The following is a 6,000-nucleotide window of genomic DNA, read 5'->3' as shown; positions in this document are numbered from 1 at the left end:
GAGAACTGGGGAAAATGAGCAGAGAGAGGAAGGGAGGAGCACAGGCAGGGGGAGGTGGGGAGAGACTAAAAGGCACCTGGAGAGGTGGGAAGACAGGGGGAGGTGAGGGCAGAGATGAGAAGAAAAGCCCCTCCAAATATAATTTAATTTTTTTTTCAGAATGAATTTAATTTGGGCTTGATTATTTACATAAGTGCAGCAAGAAAAGTGATTTACTTCCTAGCAATCTCAGATTTAGAAACGTTTTAAGTTTAGGAAGCCAAACTAGAGTTTAGATTTTCACTGGCAGTATCCACTTTTTGAGGTTCCAAAGTCTGTCGGGAGATGACAATTTTTTCACCTATAGTAAGGCCGGGAAACCCATAGTGTGCAGTGGCTTCTACCTATAATCCCAGCAATTCTGGAGACTGTGTCAGGAGGATCACATATTTGAGGCCAGACTCAGCAACTTGGCAAGACTTTGTTTCAAAATAAAATTTAAAAGGGCTGGGGATGTAGCTCATTGGTAAAGAATCCGGTTCAATCCCTAGTACCAAAATATATATGTATATATATTTAGGTAAAAAATTAACTGTCTTAAATAAGACAAAAATTCATAATTTTTGTCAATTCATTTATTCCTGTGTGATCTTTCTTTTTATGGGTTTATTTTCTTTTTCTATATTTTTATTGGTGCATTATAGTTGTACCTAATGGTGGAATTTATTGTTACACATTCATGTATTCACACACTATAACAATATAATTTGGCCAATATCATTCCCCTTTTCCTCTCCTCTTCCTTCTTCCTGGTCCCTTTCCTCTATTCCACTGATCTCTCTTCAGTTTTCATGAGATCTGTCCACCACGACCTTTATTTTCCTCTTTCCTCTCTAGCTTCCACATATGAAGGAAAATTCACAATCCTTGACTTTCAGAGTTTTGACTTATTTCAATTCACATGATTTCTCAAGTTCCATCTATTTTCCTGCCAATGATGTAATTCCAGTCTTCTTTATGAATGAATAAAAACTCCCGGGTGTGTATACCACGTTTTCCTTATCCATTCATCCATTGATGGACACCTGCAGAGGGGAGGGATGATACATCCCCGAGAAAGACACGTAACAGACAAATCTGGCATGGAAAAACCTGTAGATCATAAAAGTGGCCTGAATTCCAGAGGCTGCACAGTGAGCTGTTTTTGAAAAGTGCTCTGTTTCTCAACTGGCAGGCTGAGGGCAGAGGCAGGGAGCCATCTTGAGGAGGCCCGGTTACAGCCTGCTGCTACAGGAGCCTCAGAGATCAGAGAAAATGCTGCCATACTGTCCTGGCAAGTGCCACCTGTGGCCTAAGGTGTACCTGTCAGAACGTAGTAAAACAGGCACAGAGAAGATTGTACCCAGGGGGACTCCAGGCAGATATGGAAGGGACTGCAGCTCACTTTCCTTTGAGTCTGGCAGTTCCTGTGACCGTCTGAAGAGGCAGGCAGGCATGAAGCCTGGGAAGGCCATACTCATGGCAGCGGCTGGCCTCACCAGTAGATTTCTCTGGAGGCTCCTGGGATCCAGACTCCCAGCAGAGATTAGCATCCACCCACCCCTTGGCGTGTGTTGATCTAAACTATGCAGATTCCACCCAACCAAGTCCATAAGCTCTTATTAGAGTGAAGCCCCAGCCATCAGAGCTCCCCCCCACTTAGAACCCTGCAGCAGCCCCACCCGGGCCGGACAGCAATCTGGTCTGTCCCAACAAAACTGCCACCAACACTGCTGTGGTGAAATCAGCAACACTGCCACAGCCAGCCTTGCTCTGGTGTACTCTTTCTTTTCTTTGTTCAATGTACCCAAATTCCCGAGTCTCTAAGACTCCGATTCCGTGATACTGAATTTCAGTGAATTTCCTCTTTCACCCACCTCACTGAGAGCAGTTCTCCCACTGCTCGAACCCTGAGCCACGAGCAGCTGGAAAGGCAGCCTTCCTCTAAGCTGCCACCTTGAATCCCCCCACCTCATGCAATTAATCCTTGCTATTTTTTATCTCGCCATAACCACGGCGCCAGTTCCAGTCAGTAAGTCAAGAAAGAATAGTCAAGGTACAGGCCAATAGTCTGGGACATTTCTAACTATTATTAAAAGTTAACTAAGCAGAAACAGCTCAAAGCAAAACGCAAACCGAAAGTAAAACTGCTTGCTTATGCATAAGCCAAGATACATTCTTCTTATCTAATTGTAACTACGTAATATTTTGTTTCGTTGAATAATGTTTCCTGTTTTGTAACCACAAAAACTGTGAGCCTGCCAAAATGAAAAGTATATATATATGATTAACTTCACAAGTAAAGAATCAGATTCAACACCCTCACTCTTGTGTCTGTGTTGTTTCTCCACCACCTTTCCCGACTCCTCACCATCCATTTGTCTCCTGAGACCCCCTGCCAGAGCTGGACTCCGACAGTTAAAGATGTATTAGGCATCATCTTGGGTGTTCCCAAGGTCTTTGAAAGAATGAAACAATCTCACCTTGAGTTGGATCTTTACCACAAAGGCTTTCTATTGAGGTGCCCAGCACCTGACAGAGGAGTTTTCTTCCCAGTAGGTGTGAGCTGCCTGGGAAAGTAAAAAGTCTGAAATAATCAGGAAGAAATAAAGATGGAGCCAGAAATTAGATATAAAAAGAGGAGAATCTGATGGGTCTTTCAGTTTTGATAGGAGCTGGAACTGAACAACTGAAAAAAGGCCCCAATTCTTTATTTAAGGGGGAGTACATCAAAGGCAGGGATAAGGTTTCAGCACTTGGCTCAGTGCTTGCTTCTCAGCGTGGCAGGGGTCTTGCAGTGAACAGGTTGATTGGCAATTTGACAAGCCACACCCCTCTCCAGGACTATTCTAGAACTTGAGCAGTGAGCTAAGCGGGGTGTCACATGAACCACTCATCCTCGAACCAAAGGATTCCTCCTGGGCGTTCCTGTTACCAGGCTTTCCTGCCTAATGGCTCCAACATCACTCAGTTTACCCATAGCTCATATATGGCTCCTGGCAGTTTTCATTGATTTTGTTTTTATTTATTCATTTATTTATCTTGCCATTTGGAGAGGCAGGTATTTTGTAACTGAGCTAATTTTGAATCCAGGAAGTCTTGATACTTCTATAGACATTCTATAAATTTTCATAAAAATGTTCTCTCTCTCTCTCTCTCTCTCTCTCTGTGTGTGTGTGTGTGTGATTTCACATCTAATCTTATTATATGTAACTAAAAAAACATGTTATACAGAATATTATGCATAAAAATAACGTTAGCCAAAAGCATGAGTCCATTAGGTATTTCTGCTATTTTCCCAGTTACCACAAGTCTCATTGTTACCAAAATTTCCTCTAGTATATAAGAAACATTGCTAATTTTAGATTTCAATAATAATTTCTCCCTGTTCCCCCAGCTTTATAAATAGTCAAATTAAGGCCCTCTCAGCCTTCATTACATTTCTAGTCTACACCATATGTTTTAGGTCTCTTAGTTGTAGCAGATCTTTTTCACAAGATACCAATTTCTAGTCTAGTGATATTGTTCAAATAAATACTAATCAGTGCCTAGAAAATCCTGCAGTGAGATAAGAGGACTCTAAAGAATATGATAATGGAACAATTGGAAAGGAGAAGCTGGATACGTCCCCTATGTTCAATGTTTGGGTGAGAATCAAAGCAGAGGGACCTTGGTCACTTACCTTTCCATGCACATTTTAAAATTAGTTTGTATGTATTTTTTAAACTCCTTTTCCCATCCCCACTCTCTTCCATTCATTCCCCTATGTGTACTCTAACTTTCCTATGTGTGTGTGTGTGTGTGTATATATATATATATATATATATATATATATATATATATGTATATATATATATGAATACACCACAGCAAATCTCACCATCATGTACATCCAGAAGAAATTAACTTAAAAAATAATTATGGGGGCCTGAGGCTATAGCTCAGTTGGTAGAGTGTTTGCCTCACATGCACAAGGCCCTGAGTTTAAACCCCAGGAAAACAAACAAACAAACAAAAAACTATGAGTAAATGGCAAAAGAATCAACAAAGGGAAGGGAGCAGAAACTGGCGAGAGGGAAGGGGAAGATCTAGACCTTGAGAGACACCAGAGTCAGAATTAGAATAAGATATGTCCCATGTTTGTATAATCATGTCAAAATGAATTCTATTGTCTTGTATAACTAAACAGAACCAATAATAGATGATAGATAGATAGATAGATAGATAGATAGATAGATAGATAGATAGATAGATATTCCTGCTGGGTTCTTGATTGGGGTTGTGTTAACTCTGTGCATTAATTTAAGGAGAACTGACAGCTTAACTTTATTCCCATTGTGTCTCCCAAATTATGACACAGAGTTTATTTAAATCTCCATTTATTTAGTTATCTTTGATTTTGAGCATCAGCTACATACTCCCTCTGGGTGTTTTACAGAACATAGGCAAAAGTATATCATAGGGGTTGTAAATGAGACTCTTTTTAAAATTTCAGCTTCCAGATGTCCAAGTTGAGATAGGAAAATGTTCAATATTTGTGTATTAAATTTTTATCTTACAACCTTCCTAATGTCAATTATGATAAGTTCCAGGAGTTTTCTTTAGATTCAGGGAAATGTCTCCCCTTATTCCCTGGTGATCATGTACATCCACCAGGAAACATAGGCAAGGATTAACCTCAGCTGATTTCTGAGTGGAGCACCCTAATTCTTCCAGCACAGAAGTGCCCGGGAGGCTCACAAGGAGCTTCTATAAAGTCACTGATATTTGTGTCTATTTCAGAAAGGCTGTCATAAGGAAGTCTGTCCTTATCACCCAGGCCTATGGGAGGGTTGTGATTAAGATTGAAACTTTCTCTCACACCCTGCTTAGGTTAATGCTGCAGGACGTGAAAGTATTTAACTACAGTGTGGCAAACTTTACATGGCAAAAAATGTTCTATTATTGTTGGAGTCATTGTGCCCATTTCATTTTGGTGTTCCCCTGTACCAGGGACACAGGGAGCTGGCATCTGTGGCTAGTCTTGCTTTTACTATGTATATAATAAACCATTGGAATCTGGAATCTAAAAAAGACTTGTTGGATTTGTACATTTTGTTTTGTTTTACTGATAGAATTTATCAGACTTACTCTTTTTTTTTTTTAATTTTTTATTGTGGGTTGTTCAAAACATTACAAATTTCTTGACATATCATATTCGACACTTTGATTCAAGTGGGTTATGAACTCACCCCATACACAGATTGCAGAATCACATCAGTTACACATCCATTGATTTACAAATTGCCATCCTAGTGTATCAGACTTACTCTTGCTTGACATTTGGTTTAATAGAATTTTCTACACAGACATTTTATTTATACCAAGATTAATTCTTCTAGAAATTGTGCATAATTTTCCTCCACAGTTTGTTCCCTTCACTGTCGCGACTTCTTGCCCGCAAGGAAGACGCAACACTCAGGAATCTTCTTTCAGTAGTTTATTTCAGGCCCTTGATAGTTCTTCTTCTCTCTCTCGGATGCCCCTCCCAGCCTTAATAAAGCATCTCAAGCCCCAATGCAAAGCAGCCACGTGGAGCTTTCTCATAGGGTGATGAAAAGTCATGCGCCAACTCTCCCAAATAAGGAGTTGTTTGTCACAGACCACAGCGGAGCCATCGCCATCTTGTAATGGCGACCATAATTTGCATAAACGGCAGAAGCGGCTCACCACACTTCACGAGGGGTTTCTTTTCCATGTATTATAAACTTGTGGGTTGCTGACTTTGGAGTTCTGAAGTCAACTAATTGATTTAGGACATAGGAATATAGTTCTTCTTGGTCTGTTTACCTAGCAGCTGTTCTGTGTAGGCAGGGTGGGGCTGTTCTCACAGGTGGGATTCCTGTCAGGGTTCATGGGCCAGGAGAAAGCACACACACACACAAACACACACACACACACATACACCTGCCAAATGAGAGGAGGGTCATAATTGCTATGCAT

The 6,000-nt window shown here is 40.7% G+C and overlaps 1 protein-coding gene across 1 annotated transcript in view; it reads left to right on the top strand.

Annotated features, from left to right (window-relative positions):
- The window catches only part of LOC107151729 (insulin growth factor-like family member 3), a 130,835-nt gene that overhangs the window by 62,884 nt on the left and 61,951 nt on the right, over window positions 1–6,000 (top strand). The gene's annotated exons all lie outside the window — the stretch shown is intronic.

The sequence above is a fragment of the Marmota marmota genome, unplaced genomic scaffold (genome assembly GCF_001458135.2).
Source record: "Marmota marmota marmota unplaced genomic scaffold, marMar, whole genome shotgun sequence".
NCBI classification, from domain to species: Eukaryota; Metazoa; Chordata; class Mammalia; order Rodentia; family Sciuridae; genus Marmota; species Marmota marmota.
This window is presented reverse-complemented; position numbering and strand designations above follow the sequence as displayed.